This window comes from Schistocerca gregaria, chromosome 1 (assembly GCF_023897955.1).
Source record: "Schistocerca gregaria isolate iqSchGreg1 chromosome 1, iqSchGreg1.2, whole genome shotgun sequence".
Lineage (NCBI taxonomy): Eukaryota > Metazoa > Arthropoda > Insecta > Orthoptera > Acrididae > Schistocerca > Schistocerca gregaria.
Window position 1 is genome coordinate 1041767004 of NC_064920.1, and position 22021 is coordinate 1041789024.

General features: G+C 40.8%; 1 protein-coding gene across 4 annotated transcripts in view; it reads left to right on the forward strand.

Moving 5' to 3' along the window:
• LOC126279877 (mediator of RNA polymerase II transcription subunit 30-like) overlaps positions 1 to 22021 on the forward strand; it is a 102259-nt gene that overhangs the window by 57825 nt on the left and 22413 nt on the right. The window lies entirely within an intron of this gene.

A 22021-nucleotide genomic window follows, 5' to 3' on the forward strand; every position in this document is an offset into this window, starting at 1 on the left:
TGTAGTAGCAGGAGCAACTGTTGCAGGCTAATTTATATGTACCAGATTTTTGAAAAGGTGCTATAAACTGTTTTGTTTTGTATTTCGTTGGTTGTGTGGTAACCTATTTTGGCTGTGTGTGATTTAAACCATTTTGCAAGTCGGTATGAGATGTTACTAAGGGATGGTATGAAGATGTATTTAGTTTCTTCTGCTATTGATGACAGTGTTATTGACACTTTTTGCTTGGTTTTTATCTTTTCATTTAATTTTTCTACTATGGATGGGTCATAAGCATTTTGTTTACATGGTTGAGTGCTGATCTGAAAACTGCTCATCTGTGTTTCGGGTGGCATGCAACTGTAAATTGTATTTTGGGATGTATATTACTAAGATGTCATCAATATAATGTTCATAATAAATGATCCTGCCATTTTCAGTTTTGTTTGCTTTGAAAAATTTGGGCTCGCCGCCCGAGCCTTCTCCTTACCCTCATCCAGTCGCCACTCGCATCATGAACTGGTTCTGATGTTTGCAGTGTGGTTTCAGTTTGTTTGTTTGTTGACTGAGATGTTAATGGCCAAAAGCTATAATTGTGAGAACCTTTCTTTTAATTTAGGATTAAAAATTTGTTTTTTTCAGCACCTATTTGTCTTAAGTCTGCCATACAGCTTTTGATTTATTTGTGTCATTTGATATGTATTTACTGTTCGCCATTTGTTTTGCCTGTTTAACTACTCTGCCAAACATTCTTTTGTATTTGTTTACATACCTGACAAACTCTCCATCAAAGTTGTTCTTTGCTTCCATGTGGAGTTTCCTCATTCTAATTCTAGAGAGATTGATACCTTCAGTTATGCACAAGTCTTTTTTACAGTTTTGTGATGTGCTGTTGTAAAAGGGAAACATTAAATGAAAGCACTCATGAATCCTGATACAAAAGTGTTGAAATTTGGTGTGTACTGAATACCAGTTGATTAACAGCAGTGAAGCGTCATTTAGTCTCAAGACAAATGTATTTACATTTTGTTGGCTGAAGTTCCCGACTCGTTTCACTGTTAACAGCTTTATCTAAATTTGACAATGAGATAAGAGCAGCTGAATGGTCAGATATCCATTAACAAGGTTGCCATAAGTTCTGGAAATCAGGGAATTTCAAATGTATAAGGGAAATTTGAAGGAAAAAAAAAAAAACAGTGGAAAAATCTTTCTCAGAAAATGAAATGGTTTGTTTACCAAGATGTCGTGCATTGTCACTGATTGGATGCAGCTGAGTATGTGCACTTCTTTACTACTCCCTCATTCGTACTGCTTCCCCTTTCTACCACTCCCCTCAGTTTGCAGTCAGAGCTGCCACAACTTCTTGCCACTAGCTTAGCAGCTGCTGATGAGAGGCAGGGAGGTGTGAGGAGTGGTTTGTTTGGATTTGATTCTGAGACTGTTGGCGAAGTGGCCGGAGGTGGCAGTCGTGGTCGTATGCGTGCTGTCTCTCTCTCTCTCTCTCTCTCTCTCTCTCTCTCTCTCTCTCTTTCTTTCTCTTTCTGAAAAAGGCATGTCCAGAAATATAGTTGTGAGAGTGATTGTCTTTTTAGTGCCTATCTGCAGCTCAATGATCTTTATGGTGAGTTGCTAACTATCCTCATTAGCATTGATTCTCAGAGTATTCGCGCAAGTTATCTTTGCATGGACTGATCAATGCGGTCTCACTTCATCACCCTGGTGTGTCTGACACGTGAATAGCTGGCCACACAAGTGGACTTCCATGACAGTCCTAAACCACAGGCAATGTCTTTGGGTATCTCTTAACGGATTGGGCCTGCCAATCTGAAGTACTTCGTTTCCCACTAAGTGAGATGTCATCCCAGCCACCAGATGTATTTGCTTTTAAGTTGTAAATGGTTTTCAGTATTTCCAATTCTGTAACACATCAGGAGGAATGAATTACTGACAGTATTCGGATTTAGCACCTGTGGTGGTCCAATAACATCCTCCCTACTCGTCATATTACATTGATCTATGAATCAGTGATGTACTTCCTTTGGGTCGTTCAGCAATTTTTCATTGCATCTCTGTATTATGATCATACACACTGCATTGTCGCTCCCCCCACTTTCCTTATTACATTACTAAATCAAGAAAATATTGCATTGAACGTGAAAAGTGTTGTTCATATGAAAAAAACTTCAGTATTAGATGGACCTACTTTGGCAAATAGACAGTGATACAACTGACAAACAACAAAAAATTTCAGCTGCCATTACGAAAGAAAAAGAAACTGAAGATGCTAAAGAACCAAACAAATATAAGTGGACCATTGTAACATACAAAAAAGACATAGAGAAGCATTATAATAAGACAGAAAGTGAATCTTTATTATAGGTGACTCATTGTTGAAAAACATAGTTGTACCAAACTCGGAAATCAACATTCGACCTGGAATCAGGACGCAGAAGATAAGCATAGCAGAAATCCAAAAGGTGTTTTTTTTTCATGTGGGAACAAATTTGCTTTGAAACAACAGTAAAGATGAAATTATAAACCACACAAGAAACCTTGTCCAACTGGCCAGAAGACTACCCGAATTCCAGAATAATAAGAAGTTGCATTGCGTACAGAAGATTGGTGAGTGACAGCCATGTGCAGACAATAAATGGCAATATTAAAGAACAATGCAATAAACTTGGAGTCGTTTTCATTGATCCCAACAAATTTCTAAGTGCAAAGTGTCTTGCCAAAGATGGTGTACATCTGAATAGGTTGGGCTTAAAAATATTCAGTAAGATGTTCATAGATACTTGCCAGATCATAAAAAAAATGAGAGAAACTTATAAGCAGTGATGGTGGTGAAAAAACGTGTGTAGCATTAAGAAATACAGAACCAAACCATCATCTGACAGGAAACGTGCTAAAGCTTGTAAGTAATAGTCAAAGTAGGTATGTTATCCACTGGAATATAAATGACTTAAACACTGATGCTTCTAACAATAAAAGCTCCAAAATAGATGAATTTGAAATCATTCTGTCAGAATGTGGAAATATTAAAGTTGTTTGTTTAAATAAGCACTGGTTTACTGAAGACACAAAATTCTAAACAAAATAGGAACTTCAGATTAGCAAGTAGCTTTTGCAGAAGAAACAAGTCACGTGGAGGCTCATGTATAATTCTACATAGTGACATAAATTGAGACCACAAACTGTTTTAATTATTTAAATAAAGAATGTGTGTTAGAGAGCTGTTGTGTAGAAATAGTGGACTCATTAGCAAGTGTTATAATAATCTCAATAGGCAGAATTCCAGGGACATCAACAACAGAACTATTCTTACCTAAGCTTCAAATTATGCTGGAAGACCTTTGCAGAGAAAAAAAGAAAGTTGTAATAGGTGGTGATTTTAATATTGATATCACATGTGACAGTAGCCATGCTTAAAGTTTTACTGACTTTGTAAAGAAATATGGTTTCAAATTGAATTCCTTTCAATCTACCAGAGACAATGGGCATTCAGCAACATGCATTGACAATGTTCGAAATAATTACGTATATGAAGATGTGTGTAAATTTTTTCTAGATCTAGGTATTTCAGATCATTATGCATTGTTCATTGAGCTGCCACAGATAAGAACATTTCACCTATGAGAACCCATATGAGCAGGAACTTTAGCAAAGAAAACTTTGTAACATTTAGCAAGAAGCTAAGATTATTGTAACTCAAGTAATGAAAACTTTGAGAAATTTCTAAATAGTTTCCTTGGAGACTTAATGAAACACTTCCACCTAGACTCTGCGGCAGTAAAATAACAAATACAGTAAAATGGATTACCCAGGGCATAAAAATTTCCAGTGTAAGGAAAAGGCAACTGCACAGAAAACTAAAATGTAATAAAGATATTGATTTCATTAAATATTTTAGACTCTCTAAAATCATATTTAAGAGTTGTCAAGGTAGCAAAACAATTGGCAAATAACAGGCTAATTTTAAACAACAACAATAATAAGACAAAGGCTGTGTGGTTAGTCATCACATCTGAGTTAGGTGTTGAAAGACTGTAACCAAGAAATTCCAGAAGTTTACATTGAAGGAAATACTACTGTAAATCCAACTCGAATACCAGAGTACTTCAATGAATTCGTTATAAATGTAGCAAAGTCTGATATAGCTGTAGCAGATTATCACAACAAAGTAAATCCCCTTGGCCTAGGTGAAAACTCTGAGAACTTTACAAAATTCTCAAAAGTTTCTGTGGAGGATGTTGAAAATGCTATTCTGACATTAAGAAACAAAAAATTTGCAGGTTGGGATGGAATACCCACCAAAGTTATTAAAGTGGTACACAATAGGTAGCAAACCCACTAGCTCAGATAATAAACCAATGTTTTGAAGAGGGCTGTTTCCCAGAGGTGCTGAAATACGCTGAAGTCAGACCATTCTTCAAGAGAGATCATGGGAAATTATCGTCCTGTCTCGATTCAACCAGTCCTGTCTAAAATATTTGAGAAACTTGCTGTTGCACAAATCCAAAACTTCATTGCAAAATATTCTGTTGTTCTAAACAATCAGTTTGGTTTTCAGCAGGGTAAAAACACCATTGATGCAGTAAATAGTTTCATTGAGAAAATTAGTAAATCATTAGACAAGAGAAATAAGGAGGCAGGAATTTTCTGCAGCGTCTGATTCCGTAAACCATGCATTGCTTGTTAACAAACTTGAGAAGTATGGCATTAGCGGCAATGCCCTACAATGGCTTAAATCCTACTTATCCAACAGAAAGCAGAGAGTTAACATTTCTTCAAATGGCACATATTATTTTTCTGACTGGAAAAAAAAATCTCACGGTGTTCCACAAGGCTCCATATTAGGCCCAGTCTTATTTCTCGTATTTGTTAATGATCTACCATTAAATACCAACTCCTCATCAGTTCTGTTTGCAGATGATACTTCTTAGTTGAAGATCAGGACTTGGAAAAACTTCCCAAATCTGTGATCAGTACCCTCACTACCTTAGAAATTTTGTTTCAGCTAAATGGGTTGAATCTAAATATATCTAAGACACATGTGATGCAGTTTAGAACCAAACTGTCAAAATGTGAGCAGATTAAGATTTTACACAACCACCAAAGTATAAAAGAAGTTGAGTCAAATTCTTAAGTTTATGTGTAGATAAAAATTTGAGCTGGCAGGCACACATTGAATACCTGGCAAACAAACTGAGCAGCTTTGCATTTGCAATGCAAATATTCTCAACTGCAACTGACAGGGACACATGAAAAGTAGCATATACAAGCTATTTCGAATCCATTTTTAGGTATGGTATTGTTTTTTGGGGTAACTCGACAAACATAGTGCGGATACTAAAAATACAGAAAAAAATCATATGAAATATGTGCACTCCAAATCACTAAGAACCATGTCAACCATTATTTAGAAAACTTAAAATATTAACTCTGCCATCCTTATACACATGAGATTATTGTATTTTTGTACACCAGACATGAATTATTTGAGGGAAACCATTTTGTCCATTCACATGATACCAGAAACAAAGAAAATTTTATGCTACCCAGCCACTGCCTCAGACTGCATGCCCAGGGACCTCAGTACATGGGAATGAAAATTTGTAATGAATTAAAAGGGAACAAGTTGATGCAGATGAATTTAGGTTCACTTAAAAGAAAGCTGTATGAGGTAGTGACACTGAAGTGTTATTACTCAGTGGATGAATTCATGTGGGACAAACTGGAAATTTGAGCGGGGGGTACAATGTGTTATTTTTAGTGTCGTTATTTGTTATAGTGCTATTATTTATTAATATAAAAGTCATTGTAATTATTTTATAAATTTTGACATGTCTCCTGTATGCAAATCAAATGCATTGCAAATGTACATAATGAGATGAATAAAACACAATTCACGATACTCCACACTGTGTTACTGGATTGCCTCATTTGTTCTGCATATATTTGTGCTTTTAATGTCTCAGGTGCTTCCCTGTAGGTTTTTCTACAGGCTTTGTATGAAGATTGGAAGTACTGCAGTTCGTTGTTTCTAAAGAGAGTGTACAAGTCCTTCATATCTTCCTTTGATTTTGTGATGTTGGTTTAAGATCCTTGGAACTGTCAGTTTTCCTTAGTATTTTGACCACTGGGCACGTTTGATGAAGACAGTTGGTTTATTTTGTATAAAATATGTCTTAGTTTCCACTTATATCTTCTGTTTCCTGTAGGTCTACCCAATTTCAGTTTCCGTGCCAGAGTTACCTTTAATGGTAGTCTAGCTTTCTTTTATTGGTAAATAGGTCCCCATGAGATACTATTTCTTTGTCTGTATGAAGTTCTAAGAGTAATGCACTATGAACTGAAATGTGGTTCTAAACAGTTAAAACTGAAATATCTTCCTTGCTTAAGTTTGTAACGACATGGTCAGTACATGTGTGAAAGACACATGTCACTTTTGTTGGTGTAGAATTCAAATTAGTGTAATTATTGGACTGCAACAAAGCAGTATATCTAAGGTAAATTATACAACCCCTACTATTATAGTCTGTTTTTATGAGGCGAGTTTATCAACAAGTTCCTCTAAATGACAAAGGAATTCTTCCTTCTTACTGCTCAGGGATCTGAATTATTATAAAAGTGCTGTTTCTGAGCTTTGTTCTTATTTCAGCTATTTCAAAAATCATCCCACATGCAACATAATCTATCCAATCTCTTTTTTTTTTTCCACTGGACATTATTGTATACATCAATAGCAACACAATCATCTTTCTTGTTTCCTACAGTAGGCACTGACAGTTTCATAATTGCTTAAATTAATGATATACATTTCTTCAGTCTTTCACCCTTGTTCATTCACAAGATAAATATGGGTACTACTACCATTTGTTGGTAATGTACTGGACATTTTGTCATATTATTTTTAATGTACTGTCAGTTACGTTGTTGTGTCAAGTACTTTGCCTTCACATGTGCGTAGTGAAGGCCGTTGTACTTTACTGTAGAGCTACTTTCACAGCTGAACAAACTGTTTTTATGCATAAGGTTTTTCAGTTTGACCCTTCCTTTTGATTCAATTTTTCACACAAATAATGTTTACTTACCTGCACAATTACATGCAATCCATGATTAGTGTGTTGACCTGTACTCAACTTTCCTATATCTAGAATTGAACAATTTCCATAGTTTGAACATTGTGCCTTAATTCTGATACTTGTTTTTCTTATATCCCAGTTTATGCACGAGTTGTAGGTCAGATCCCACCAATGATGTGGGACAGTAGCGACAATTTTTTTTCCCAAGAAAAATCTTCAGAGCTTCAATGCAGACATCAACTTCATTGCTTGCCACATCATTTGCACCACCTACAGAAACCATAAAATCACCATTTACAACTATTCTTGTTTTCACTCTGGGCTTAACAACACTGTTCACTTGAAGATTATTGAGTTATTTAGGATTTCAGCCAGATTTCTTCCATGGCTGTTGGAGAGTAAAATCACATTGCACTTCATTGTACATTTCAAAGTACTACAGAGTTCATTGAATTAGACGCTGAATGCGTTGCCATAATTATACCCACACAGTGAACTGTTTATTTTCCTTATTAACTATCTTTTTAGTTTTCAGAGATTCATTACAGTTTTTTTTACTGAGGATGTGGTGTTATATTTTTCTTTCATATTTCTCACTCTTTCTGTCAAAATTGCATTCACTATGTTCATTATCCAGTTCTGTAAATTCATTGCCATCAGTGCGATCACTTATTGATTGTGTATTATACCTGTTTCTATCAACAAACTTTGGTGTATTTTTTCACAGCACAGAATTTTCTTGTTAGGTGGGAATTTTTATCCCTTAATACATCCATTATGAAGTGTAGACTCATTAAGCTTTGATTTCACAGTTTCCCCATTTGTCGCTACAAAATCACTTTTTACTGCTTCACTGTAACTTTTGTTGACTTTATCAACACATACAACGTACATGGTGCCACCTTGCCAAAGATTCTTGTCACTTTTAACGAAATGAGTACTGCAGTTCACTGAAATGAGTCCACATTCTAAACAAAAAATTTTGAAGTCAGTGCAAATTATGATCTTTTTACATAACTTTTCTACCTGCAACCTAATCAGCAAGGTTTCTGATTTGTCTACAAATAGACATGTAGCTGAACAGTCAGGGATATGACAAAAGCTAGTAATTAATAAGCCATGCTCCAAAAGTTGAATGCAGCAGTTTTCAAATAACAGCTCCTTGTTCAAGCAATTAAGTTTCTCTCTTCAAAGCTTAATGATTCCTCTACTAGAATGCACAATCTGCCAAAGAAGATTTTCGTACAGAAACTTGCTGCTAAATTGTAATTTGAATGTTTTCATTTTTAAGCCATTGTTCGTTTAGGCATATAATTTCTGCAGAATTTGTGTTCTCCAGAAATACTTCTACTTCATACAACTTTTTCATCATTCCTACTAATAGACGGCCTATTTCAAATTGCATTATGGAACTATTACGAACTAAATCAAACAGTGAATCATTTAATCGTTTATTGAACGTGGCGCCTGCATGGGTCTTTAATTCTAAATTGCATTAATTTGTTATTTGGTTTCTTGCGGGCCAAATTCCATGTGAATTGGTCCACTCTGTGTTCATTTCCACATGAAATAGCACCTAGTACAAGAAAAAACTTATTTTTACTTTTGTTGACGAGAGAGATCTCTTAAAGAGCATTGCTTGTGTTAGAAGCTAGCGTCATTTTACTGTGTTTGTTGAGATGCAGCTCATGGTTTGTGAAATAGTGTCTTTCATGGTTTAGTAATTTCTATCTCCTTAACATTCTTAAACTTGGTGCAGAAGCTTTCCAGCTTCAAATGACTTAGTTTAATTTCTTTGTTAGTGCATCACCAGTCTGTTAGGTCATACCTTAATGGCAAAGTTATTATGATGACATTCGTGAAATTTGAGGACTACACCAATGTAAACAGCTTTTTAATAAAGGCATTAGCTTTGTTTTTGTTGACATTATTAGCACCTCCTGTGAGCACAACACAATCAGTCCTCCTGAGATCAGAACATTCTTCATTAATACTCACTGCTATACAATCAAAATTTGCTCAAGGCTTTACGATGCCAGAAACTTGAACGCTTATCATTCACATTGTTTATCAATAATTTTATAATGTTGTGTGCACAACTGTCGCCAAATAGTTTCACTTTCTTCTTCTGTAGCTGTTTTGCCACTGCTGATCTGCCGTTTGATTTACATTGAGCGTATACCTTTGAAAACCAGTTATTACAAGAAGCTGAGAAACTTTTCACAGTTGACTGGTGTTAAAGGCTGTCTTCTATTGCTGAAGTAAACTTTGTAGAGTGAATCAACATTTCAACTGTGTTTACATTGGATTCTTTATTGTGATCTTCTAGTGATAGATAGATGCGTGTTTCTTGTGCAAAAATGCACTCCTAGTTTTTGTAGCAGTATATTTTTTGTTTGGATCAAACATACCACTTCGAAGTGCTCTGATTATTTTGTCCTTTTCCTGATAATGTGTTTACATTTGCGCTCACAACCGTCACTAATGCAGGTAAGACAGGACCGTGAATAGACAGTTACAAATTTTATGCTTATTTTGGAACACTTCTCATGAAACAAACATTGATAGTTGCTATACTGAATAACTTTTAACACTTTGTCACAAATCTTGCTGTTGTTGGCACTCTTAACTTCATTGTTACTGGTGCAGTTTTTGCCTGTGACTTTACCTCAAGGTGCCATCTTGAAATTCTTCTACTTCAGGTAGTTGGCTAATGATTTGCTAGTAGAGGGATGCCTTAGAGCCCAAGAACTACTAGCTATTTGTCTAGTTCCAGTAAATTAATGGTGTTAATTAAAATCATCCCACTCCATGACAACCACTATAGTATTGGTGCAGCAATTGTAATAGGTCTTTTGAACAGAAAAAGTCTTGGCTCCCCAAGATAGGTTTATTTAATCTTCACATGTAGTGTGTTTCGCCTGTTTTAGGCATCATCAGACAGTGTGGGTAAATTACAAACAGCTGTTAATTGAACTATGGAATACAGGGCCACATTTCTGTTTCAACGGTTGGTGAGGGGTATGAATTCCAGCTCATAAAATACTGCACCATAACTGAACTTAATGACAAAAATTCTTGCTAATCATAACAAAGATGTTGAATGTTACTATGAGTTTTCTCATAGAACTGGGAGGTAACAGCCAGATAGCAAGTATCGGTGCTTCATTGCACCCCTAGAAGGCAAAGACATTAGGAAAAAGAAAGCTACTAAAGTGTTAAAGGGGTACCTAACTTAGGGAAATAGGCATATTCAGTGAACAGAAAACACTCAAGCGCACAAAAGACACATAGAATGTTTAGGCTAAAACACCTTTTCAAATGACTGGGCTCTATTAAGAATAAAGAAACAGCTAAAATTTTATGTTAAAAACATGAAGCAACAAAGCCAGAAGCAGTGCTAAACTGGGAGACTGTCTGTAACAAAGGTAACTCACCCTTGAAGAAACTGCCCCATGAACACACACATGGTCTGTTTACAATACTGCATGTGCTGTCATGCTGGCATCTAGACTCCAAAGCAAGCATCAAATTCCCATAGAGCCACAGTAAGGAAAGGCACAAAAGTAAGGCGCTAAAACTTAACTGATGGCTAAGGCTCAGATAAAATAACCAAAAAGTGAAATAGGTGGCAACCATCATTTAAAGATATGCATCGTAATATTAAAAAAATAGTTGATATTTTGAAGAGACTTGCTCGTTTATCAGATTCAGAAATTAGAGAAAAGATATGCTTAGACATTTCAAACTCTTCCAATGAATTCAGTTTCTTGCCCTTGTTGGCCTCGTTGGCATATTTTATATTAGTTGTAAGGTAGGGCATAATTTTGTGGGGTGCTGAAAAGAAAACCACCTGATAGTGTTCAAGGTATGAAAAAAAAAATGTGGGGTTCAACGGTCAAAAGATCTGAGGTGCTGGGCAGAGGGGGAATATTTTTTCACATGACCATTTTGTCTGTAGATGCTCACTAAACCTAACAGCAAAAGGTCTCCACATTTGGCTGATAGTCAGTGGAACATTGTGTACACCTAATTTTCTAGACACCTAGCTTAAAGAATTTCTGATGGGTTGCTCATTATGGAGAGTGTGTATTGCGTGGGAGAGCCATTCGTAAAAACAACTTGAACATTAGTATGCTGAAATAGCTTACCCAAGTTGTATGAAAATGAGATAGCCAGAAGTTTGCTGTTGTACATTGTGGATCTAAGGCAAAAATCAATAGTAGACTATAGTGCTCTTTCGTTCTGCATATGAACGGTTTACCATTGAATGGTAACCATTTTGTGTGCTACAAAATGCAGATTGTGTAATTTTTTTATTGATACTGCTGTCAGAGAGGAAGTTAAAACATTCATGTTACAGCAGCCATAAAATAGCTGAGTTTATAGCTCCTCACATGATTGTAGGAGGAGTGCACTGTTGAGACACTAGTAGAAGGCTTTCTGAAAATATTGAAGATAATTTTACCATCATTCAATTGTAAGGACAGGTAAAGATAATTCAAGATTGCTTCTTCATCCATTGTTTCATGGGTGAAGATTAACTTAGGGTGCAACTAATTAAACTCCTCAGTCAGCGACTTGATCTCCTCACAAGAGCCTTTGAAAATGATCAAAATATCATCCACATATCTCTTGTACAGGTGTACAGGATGATGTTTTCACTAATGAGGGATTTTCGTTTAAAATATTCAGATTGACCTTCCCTAGTCGGGCAGGGAAAAACGTGTCTTGGGAATTTTACAAACTGAAGTATAAAATAATGAAAACCACCTTGAATATTGTATTTGGTAAGAACTGTCTTGTTCAGAAGTTATTCCATCCTTTTTTCGTAGGTACATCAAAGTTAATCATTTTGTACATGCATCTACAGCAATATACAAATGTGCTAAAGTCATTATTTCAGATGAAATTAAAAGGTGGCACATTGTTAAGGGCAGACTAAATACTCTTGCATATAGCAAATACTTTCAGGCTGCTAAGATTTTTTATGTTTGTATGTTTGATAGTTTGATAAGTTCTATTAATTTCAGAATATGTGGAAAAGCCCAGCTGATTAGTGAAGATCATAGTAAGAAGCTTAGGAAACTTAAGACACATAGGTAGTAGACCTTCCACAACCCTTCCAATGTGCATCAGCATAGCTTCCCGTTTGCTGAACCTGTTACTAATCCCACAAACATTGTATTCAGCCACTCATATTTGACACTGTTAAATAAAGGTTTAATACATCAATTAATACCACAGTTAGATATGGTGGTTATCTCTGTTGCCCGGCGCTGATGTAAAATGGGGCTTAGATAAAGCCTCAATTGAAAAAGACAAAGCTATCTGGATAATGATCAAAGTGAATGAGATTATCCAGAGAGCAGTAAATAAAATGTCGTCACAAGAACACCAGATCTTGATAGATACTAAACGAAAAATGGCTGAGGGTGATACTGTTCTAGTTGGGGCTGATAAAGGTGTAATTTTTTATAGAAATGATTACATTAGTAAAATTGAAAAGGTTTTTGCCAAAAATAGTATTTACTGTACTGTTTCAGATCCTACAGGAGCCTTTGCAAGGTTTTAAAAAATTCTTGATTGTTGCTTGTTCATTATTCTGCCGCACCAAGTTTGAAAGTCTTGAACCTCCACACGGCTATGCTTTGTGTGCAAATAAAAACACTAAATTGACCAGACAATGAGATTGCCAGTAGTATAGAAGCCCTTCCTATGAGACTGCTAAATTTGCTCTTCAGATTTTAAAAGACAATGTTACTTTTGAGATGGATTATTCGGTACATAATACAAAATACTTATCTGCCTGCAAGGCTCCTGTCTGCCCAAAAATTATCTACTCTCCCTTGATACCAAAAACTAGTACACAAATGTACCTGTGACCAAAACCATTTGTTATACACAAATCCCTGATTACAAAAGAGTCTGTCTTAACACAGGAACTCAATGACATCATTTGTCTTCTGTGAATACTATTTTTTTAACAATTTCAGCATCAGTTGTAAAGCACGTGCTGGATGCTTTAAAGTTTTGCTGTCAGAGTGTAAATTAATATAGTTTGCGTGGAAGTGTGTGTAGTGATATAACAACTGGACACCAAAATGGAAGCAGACAGATGGACACTAGCCAAAAAAAGCCATCTATACTGTTGCAAGCCAGCACCCAGCATTAATGATGTAAATTCCTGAAACCATCTGAAGATGAACCTGAAAAGGTTCGAAAACCAGTTCATGGAATAAAACATAATTATTCAAAAAGTGACTGACTGCAGTTCTGTGTAACTTATTTACATTATAAGATGAAAAAAAAAATTTCACCTTTGCCCAGCATCTCAAATGTAATGGCCTTCAGCCTCCAGATTTGGAAAACCTTAAAATCATTCATGGCCAGCAAAGGTAAGAAACTGAATTTTATGGAAGAGTTTGAAATTTCTAATCGTATCTTTTTCAAATTTCCAAATCTACTATATGAAAGTCTTGTTGAAATATCAAACTTTTTTGTTATTATGATGCTTATCTTTAAATGTTGGTTGCCACCTATATTACTTATTTTTTATTTTGTTTAAGCATTAGTCATTAGTTAAGTTTTAGCGCACCACCTTTTGAACCTTTTCTCACTTGTCTCCACGGGGCCTTGACACTTACTTGACAATGTTGCTGGCATGATAGCACGTGCTCACAATATTGTAAACAGACCATATTTGTGTTCATGGGGCAGCTTCCATGTGGGTGAGTTGTTGCTACAGTTAGTATTCCAGTTCACCATTAGTTATGGCTTTGTTGCTTCATATTTTTACTAAAAATTTTAGTTGTTTCTTTATTCTTATTAGAACCCAGTCAAAGGTGTATTAGCCTAGTCATTATATGGGTGTACTTTGCACTTGTTTTTCTGGTCACTGAATATACCTTTTTGCTTTGCATGTTCTAGTAGGTTTCTTTTTCTTACTGTCATTATCTTTATTCGCGTTGCTTCTAGGGATGTAATAAAGCATTGACAGTGGCCGTCTGGCTTATACCTTCCAGTTCTATGGGACTGTTATGTTCGGTGCCTTGGTTAAGATAAGCAAGAATTTTTATCAATAAGCTCAGTTATTGTGCAATATTTTATGAGTTGAAATTTATACCTCTCTCCTGTCCCTGAAGCACAAATGTGGCCTTGTGCCTCGTAGTCCAATCGGTATCTTCCTCTTGTTATTTTCAATTTATTCATTTATTATTATTATTGCCTTTATTTGCTATTTATACTTACACCAGTTTGTAATTGCCCCGGATTGTCTGACTTCTAGAACAGGTGAGAAACTTCATGTGTGAAGATTTATGTAATCTATCTTGTGCAACCATGACTGTTTTTACTGTTGATGGTGTTGATATCATTACCTCAATCCACAATGAAGTTGAATGACGAAATTTTGTAGGACATGTATAAATTTTCATAACTAATACTTTCTTTATACAAGTTTGCGACTTCCATTCATGCAGCTTCTACTGAACTGCTGTAGGTCACTTCTATACATCAATACATCATAAACCAACTAACAAATAACAGTACCTGGTTCAATTATTTGTACTTCCAGCTACTTCACTTGAAGTATAGTGCACAAACATGTGGCTTAATTTTTATTTGGTGTTGTCAGGTGTATGTTTGCTATGTGGTTAGTGGCACCATACTTCTATACCCATTTTACTGATTGTTTGATCAATGCTACAAATGGAGAAAAATGTGGGACCGTTCCAGAAATTAATGCTTGAATGTAAATGGACATGCTAGCCAAGCCTGCAGGTTGTGCTCTTGTATTAGAATCCCAATGACACCTGTGACAGGCACTCAGCATTTTGAAATGTCAGCCAAGGTCAGAACAATGTTTTATTTAGTTGTGAGTGCATTGTGCTGGAGCTAAGTGGATTTGAACTTGAGCAAGTTGGTTCTTGTATTGTGGGATCTTCCTTAACAGAGGGAGCTGACATGTTTGGTATTTCAAGAGGCACCATACCACATCACCTGCTAAGTCACAGCTTGGATACAAGTGTGTGTTGAGTAACTGTGACTCAGTCATTGCAGAGGATTGTGTCAAAGAAGAAGAGGACAAGAAGCTGGAAAAGTCACTACAAAACTGAATGTCACACTCGTGAATCCCATTAGTGTCAAGATATGAAGGGAGCTACATAAGTAGGAAATTTTGGGGTGAGCTGGAATTCCAAAGCCACTCTCAGTAGTGCAAATACCCCTACCAGAAAACTGTGCAGACATCATAAAACCTAGAATAGGGAGCATGGTAGAATGTCATTTGGTTAGATGAGACTTGTTTCACACTCTTTCCAACTTCTGGTAGAGTTTCAATCTGGCTTAATACATCCCAAGCCTCCCCCCTGCAGGTCCGGGGGTTAGAATAGGCCCGTGGTATTCCTGACTGTCGTAAGAGACGACTAAAAGGAGTCCCTTCCCATAAAGGGGGTAGTTAGTCCCTGTGTCTGGAGACGGACAGTTTCACGACCTATATTTGCGTTCATTTTGGTTTTTCACTACTTCTGGTTTCTCCCTTCCTTCGGTTGGTTCCTTTCTTTGTTCTTCTCCATCTCACTGTCTTGCTTACTCTTCTCCTCGCTTACTCTTCTCCTCGCTTACTCTTCTCCTCGCTTACTCTTCTCCTCGCTTACTCTTCTCCTCGCTTACTCTTCTCCTCGCTTACTCTTCTCCTCGCTTACTCTTCTCCTCGCTTACTCTTCTCCTCGCTTACTCTTCTCCTCGCTTACTCTTCTCCTCGCTTACTCTTCTCCTCGCTTACTCTTCTCCTCGCTTACTCTTCTCCTCGCTTACTCTTCTCCTCGCTTACTCTTCTCCTCGCTTACTCTTCTCCTCGCTTACTCTTCTCCTCGCTTACTCTTCTCCTCGCTTACTCTTCTCCTCGCTTACTCTTCTCCTCGCTTACTCTTCTCCTCGCTTACTCTTCTCCTCGCTTACTCTTCTCCTCGCTTACTCTTCTCCTCGCTTACTCTTCTCCTCGCTTACTCTTCTCCTCGCTTACTCTTCTCCTCGCTTACTCTTCTCCTCGCTTACTCTTCTCCTCGCTTACTCTTCTCCTCGCTTACTCTTCTCCTCGCTTACTCTTCTCCTCGCTTACTCTTCTCCTCGCTTACTCTTCTCCTCGCTTACTCTTCTCCTCGCCTGGTCTCCGCTTCGGCGTTTGAGACAGTATGTCCTTTCTGTCCCTCTCTCCTTTCTTCCTCCCTGTGCGTGCCTGAAGGCCGACCCACGCGTTCGCACGTGTAGCTGGTGACGGGGTAACGCGTAATTCCCCACCCTTGGTAGACAAGTAAGGCACGCACGTACGCCCTGGTAAGAGCCAGGCCCAGGGAGGGGTGATTGCCTGAGCTGACACCTTACGACCATGCCGATTGGTCCCTCTGTCCGTTTCTCGGGAGGTGTGACCTGAGGTGTGAACAATCACCTAAGGCGGGAGTGCCCTCTGAGAGGGTCCCCACAAGGAAGGAGCGCACCATCGGAGATGCTGGCAATCATGGGGGATTCCTCCGCAATGGATTTCTCTTCTTCTTCTCCCTCGACTTCTGCCCAGAAACGGAAACTTGACCAGCCACCAGTGACAAAAGTACTACCGCCTGCCCCACAGTTCCTCGTAGTTTCTCGATCTGAGCTTGGAAAGGATTTTCCCTCTGTCAACCCTTTCGTTATCCAGAAGGGCGTAGATGCCATAGCCGGATCTGTCAAGTCTTGTACCAGGTTGCGTAATGGTACCTTGTTACTGGAAACTGAGAGCGCCTTTCAGGCACAAAAACTGCTTCGGGCCACACTCCTGAACATGTTCCCTGTCCGTGTGGAGGCTCACCGCACTTTGAATTCGTCTCGTGGATTGGTCTATAATAGATCACTCGACGGATTGACTGACGAGGTGATTCAGTCTTTCCTTGCTGAGCAGGGCGTGACGGCTGTCCATAGAGTCATGAAAAAGGTCAACAATGACCTTGTACCGACCCAGACACTTTTCTTGACCTTTGATAGTGTTCAGCTGCCGTCGTGCATCAAGGCGGGCTACAAGGTTATTTCTGTTCGCCCCTATGTCCCGACACCTACGCACTGCTACCAGTGTCAGTGTTTCAATCACACTCGCCATTCTTGTTCCAATGCGGCTACATTTGTGACTTGTGGCAGGGATGCCCATGAGGGTGACTGTCCACCTCCGTCTCCTCGTTGTGTGAACTGTCGCGGTGACCATGCAGCGTCATCCCGCGACTGTCCCGTCTACAAGGAAGATCGCTGTATCCAAGAAATTCGGGTCAAAGAGAAAGTCTCCACCTCGGCTGCTCACAAGCTATTCGCTAGTAGGAAGCCCACGTTGCTCCCAGCGGGGAAGTACAGTACTGTCCTCGCCTCACCTCGCCTCTCCTCGGACTACCAGGGAGGTGGCGACGCAGACATGCGATCAGACCTTCAGCACTATGGTCGTCCGTTCGCCCAGTGCTAAGATCGCCCGGTCGATGTCTCCTCTTCCTCCCGTCGCCCCTCCAACACAAGCACCTATATCAGCTTCTGCCAGGACGAAGACACAGAAGTCAGAAGCACGGGCCTTCAAGAAAGAACCGTCTCGTGCAGATCTTCTACATACCTCGAACCCTCAGCCATCGACCAATCCTTCCACAAAACGACCTTCCAAGAAGGCTCATAGGAAGCACCGTTCTCCTTCCTCGCCATGGCGCATTTCTCCTCCTGCGCCCCCGAGCGGTTGCCGCCCCAGGCCGTCATCCGTTTCGCCTGGCTGCACCGCTGGTAGCCGAACATCTGGCCGTTCACCAGCGGAGAAAGCTCCCCCTCCCGGCCATCTTCACAAGATGGCCGATGAACCTATAGAACAAATGGACGATGACTGTCCGCCTCCTGCTAGCGGCGGCAGTGCTCGCTCGAAGCCGGGCTCTCAGCGGCCTTCGAGATGACCCCTTCTTGCATCTTCTTCCTCTCACGATGGCACTTATTCACTGGAATATTCGCAGCATTCGCTCCAACCGAGAGGACTTGAAATTGCTGCTCCGCTTGCACCGTCCGCTCGTCGTAGCCCTCCAGGAAACGAAGCTACGCCCGTGCGATCACATTGCCTTGGCACACTACACCTCTGTGCGTTTTGACTTATCCCCTGTGGCAGGTATTCCGGCTCATGGAGGGGTTATGTTGCTGGTCCGGGATGATATCTGCTAAGATCCCATCACATTGCACACCAGCCTGCAGGCAGTTGACGTCCGCATCACTATCCCCACTTTGACATTTTCCATTTGTACCGTTTACACTCTATCGTCGTCTGCCATTACCAGGGCAGACACGCTGCAAATTATTGCTCAGCTCCCTGCACCACTTCAGTGCTCACCATCCTCTTTGGGTCTCTCCAGCATCCTGTCCGAGGGGCTCCCTGTTAGCAGACGTTTTCAACCAGCTCAATCTTATCTGCCTCAATACTGGCGCCCCTACTTTCCTTTTAGACACCTCTCACCTATTCCCATTTAGACCTCTCTGTATGTACTACCCAACTTGCACGCCGGTTTGAGTGGTATGCGCTTTCTGATACATATTCGAGCGACCACTTCCCGTGTGTTATCCATCTCCTGCATCATACCCCTAGTTTGAACATCTCCAAAGCAGACTGGGGGCTCATCTCTTCCAGGGCGACCTTTCAGGATCAAACCTTCACAAGCTGCGATAGTCAGGCCGCACACCTCACGGAAGTCATTCTCACTGCTGCTGAATATTCCATCCCTCACACTACTTCTTCTCCATGCCGCGTACCAGTAACCTGGTGGACCACAGCATGTAGAGACGCATTACGTGCTCGTCGCGTGCTTTACGCACCTTTAAACGCCACCCTACAGTGGTGAATTGTATCAATTATAAACGATTACGTGCGCAGTGTCGTCGTATTTTTAAAGAAAGCAAGAAAGCCAGCTGGGCTGCTTTCACAATCACCTTCAACAGTTTTACTCCTTCTTCTGTTGTCTGGGGTAGCCTGCGCCGGCTATCTGGCACGAAGGTCCACTCACCAGTTTCTGGCTTGACGGTCACGAATGACATCCTTGTGGCCCCTGAGGATGTCTCCAATGCCTTCGGCCGCTTTTCCGCAGAGGTTTCGAGCTCCACTCATTACCCCCCCGCCTTCCTCCCCCGAAAACAGGCAGAGGAGGCTCGGCCACCTAATTTCCACTCCTCGAATTGTGAAAACTACAATGCCCCTTTCACCATGCGGGAACTCGAAAATGCACTTGCCCGGTCACGGTCCTTTGCTCCAGGGCCTGATTCTATTTATATTCAGATGCTGAAGAACCTTTCTCCTGCGGGTAAAGGTTTCCTTCTTCGTACTTACAATCGCATCTGGATTGAGGGACATGTTCCAGCATGCTGGCGCGAGTCTATTGTTGTACCGATTCCTAAGCCAAGGAAGGACAAGCACTTGCCTTCCAGTTATCGAACCATCTCGCTTACCAGCTGTGTCTGTAAGGTGATGGAGCGAATGGTTAACTCTCGTTTGGTTTGGCTGCTCGAATCTCGACGCCTACTTACCAATGTACAATGTGGATTTCGTAGGCGCCGCTCTGCTGTTGACCATCTGGTTACCTTGTCGACCTTCATTATGAATAACTTCTTGCAGAAACGCCCGACCACGGCTGTGTTCTTTGATTTAGAGAAGGCTTATGACACCTGTTGGAGGGCGGGCATTCTCCGCACCATGCATACATGGGGCTTTCGCGGTCGCCTCCCTCTTTTTATTCGTTCCTTTTTAATGGATCGACAGTTCAGGGTACGTGTGGGTTCTGTCCCGTCAGACACCTTTCGCCAGGAGAATAGGGGTGCCACAGGGCTCCGTTTTGAGCGTCGCTCTCTTCGCCATAGCGATCAATCCAATAATGGATTGCCTCCCAGATGATGTATCAGGCTCCCTTTTCGTGGACGATTTTGCAATCTATTGCAGCAACTGGAGCGCTGTCTTCAGCATTCTCTTGACCGTCTTTACTCCTGGAGTGTCGCCAGTGGCTTCCGTTTTTCTTCCGAGAAAACAGTCTGTATTAACTTCTGGCGCTACAAAGAGTTTCTCCCACCGTCCTTACGACTCGGCTCCGTTTCTCTCCCATTCGTGGAGACAACAAAATTTTTAGGTCTTACATTTGACAGGAAACTTAGTTGGTCTCCACATGTCATATTTGGCTGCCCGTTGTACCTGTTATCTAAATGTCCTCCGTGTTCTCAGTGGCACGTCGTGGGGAGCGGATCGAACCGTCCTACTTCGCCTATATCGGTCGATCGTCCGCTCCAAGCTTGATTATGGGTGCTTTGTATACTCCTCTGCACGGCCGTCCATCTTACGCCTCAACTCCATACAACATCGGGGTTTACGGCTTGCGATCGGAGCGTTTTATACTAGTCCCGTCGAGAGTCTTCATGCTGAAGCCGGTGAATTGCCACTCACCTACCGGCGCGATATACTGCTTTGTCGTTACGCCTGTCGGCTACTGTCAATGCCCGACCACCCATCGTATCGTTCCTTTTTTGACGACTCTCTCGACCGTCAATACGGGTTGTATGTCTCTGCCCTGCTACCCCCTGGAGTTCGCTTTCTTCGCCTTCTTCAACTCCTTGATTTTTCACTCTCTGCAACCTTTAGAGTGGGCGAGAGCCACACGCCACCTTGTCTCCAGGCTCAGGTTCGCGTTCACCTTGACCTCCGCTCGCTCCCAAAGGAGGTTACCCCCGGTTCAGTATACCACTCCCGTTTTGTCGAACTTTGTTCGAAGTTCATTAATATGACTTTGATTTATACAGATGGCTCTTAAGACCAACGACGGGGTCGGGTGTTCTTTTATTGTCGGGGCACAAAGTTTCAAATACCAGCTACATGGCCATTGTTCGGTCTTCACAGCTGAGCTCTTTGCCCTCTACCAGGCTGTCCTTTACGTCTGCCGCCACCGACATTCTGCTTATGTCACCTGCTCCGATTCTCTGAGCGCCATCCAGAGCCTCAGTGATCTGTATCCGGATCACCCTTTCATGCACCGGATCCAACGCTCTCTTCAGCAGCTGGTGGACGACGGGTGTCCAGTTAGCTTTATGTGGGTTCATGGCCATGTCGGTATCCCTGGAAACGAAGCTGCAGATGCCGCGGCCAAGGCTGCGGTCCTCCAGCCTCGGACGGCTACTTGTTGTGTCCCTTCATCAGATTGTAGCACGGTCATTTGTCGGCGCATTTTATCGCTGTGGCATGCCGATTGGGCTGCACTTCGGGACAACAAGCTTCGGGCCTTGAAACCTCTTCCCGCAGCTTGGACGTCCTCCTCACGTCCTTCTCGGCAGGAGGAGGTCGTTTTGGCCCGGCTACGAATTGGACACTGCCAGTTCAGCCATCGCCATCTGCTGACGGCAGTGCTGGCGCCGTTCTGTCCATGTGGGCAATTGCTGACGGTCCGCCACATTTTAACGTCCTGTCCGGATTTTACTAAGCTGCGTCTTGATCTTGGCCTGCCATGTACTCTGGTTGCCATTTTAGCGGTTGACCCAGGAGCTGCTGCTCGCGTTCTTCGTTTTATCAATTTGGCACACCTGTCTAAGGACGTTTGATTATGCTGTAGTTTTTTAATCCTATGCCTGTTAATACGTCTTTTATAGTGTTGACCCTTTTAGTTGCTGTTTTAACCTTGTGCCTCGCGGTACATCCCTAAATTAGTCAGGGCGCTAATGACCATTGTAGTTGTGCGCCCTAAAACCACAAAAAAAAAAAAAAAAAATCCCAAGCCTACAATGCAGACTGTTTGCTGTTAACAGTGAAACATGGCAGGTGTTCGGTTTTGATGTGAGCAGCCATATTGTGATATTCCATGGGCCCCATGATTACTATCAAGGTCACATTATGGCCAAGGTTCATGCGATCATTATGGCTGATTAGGTCTGTCGCATGGTACAATACTTGTTCC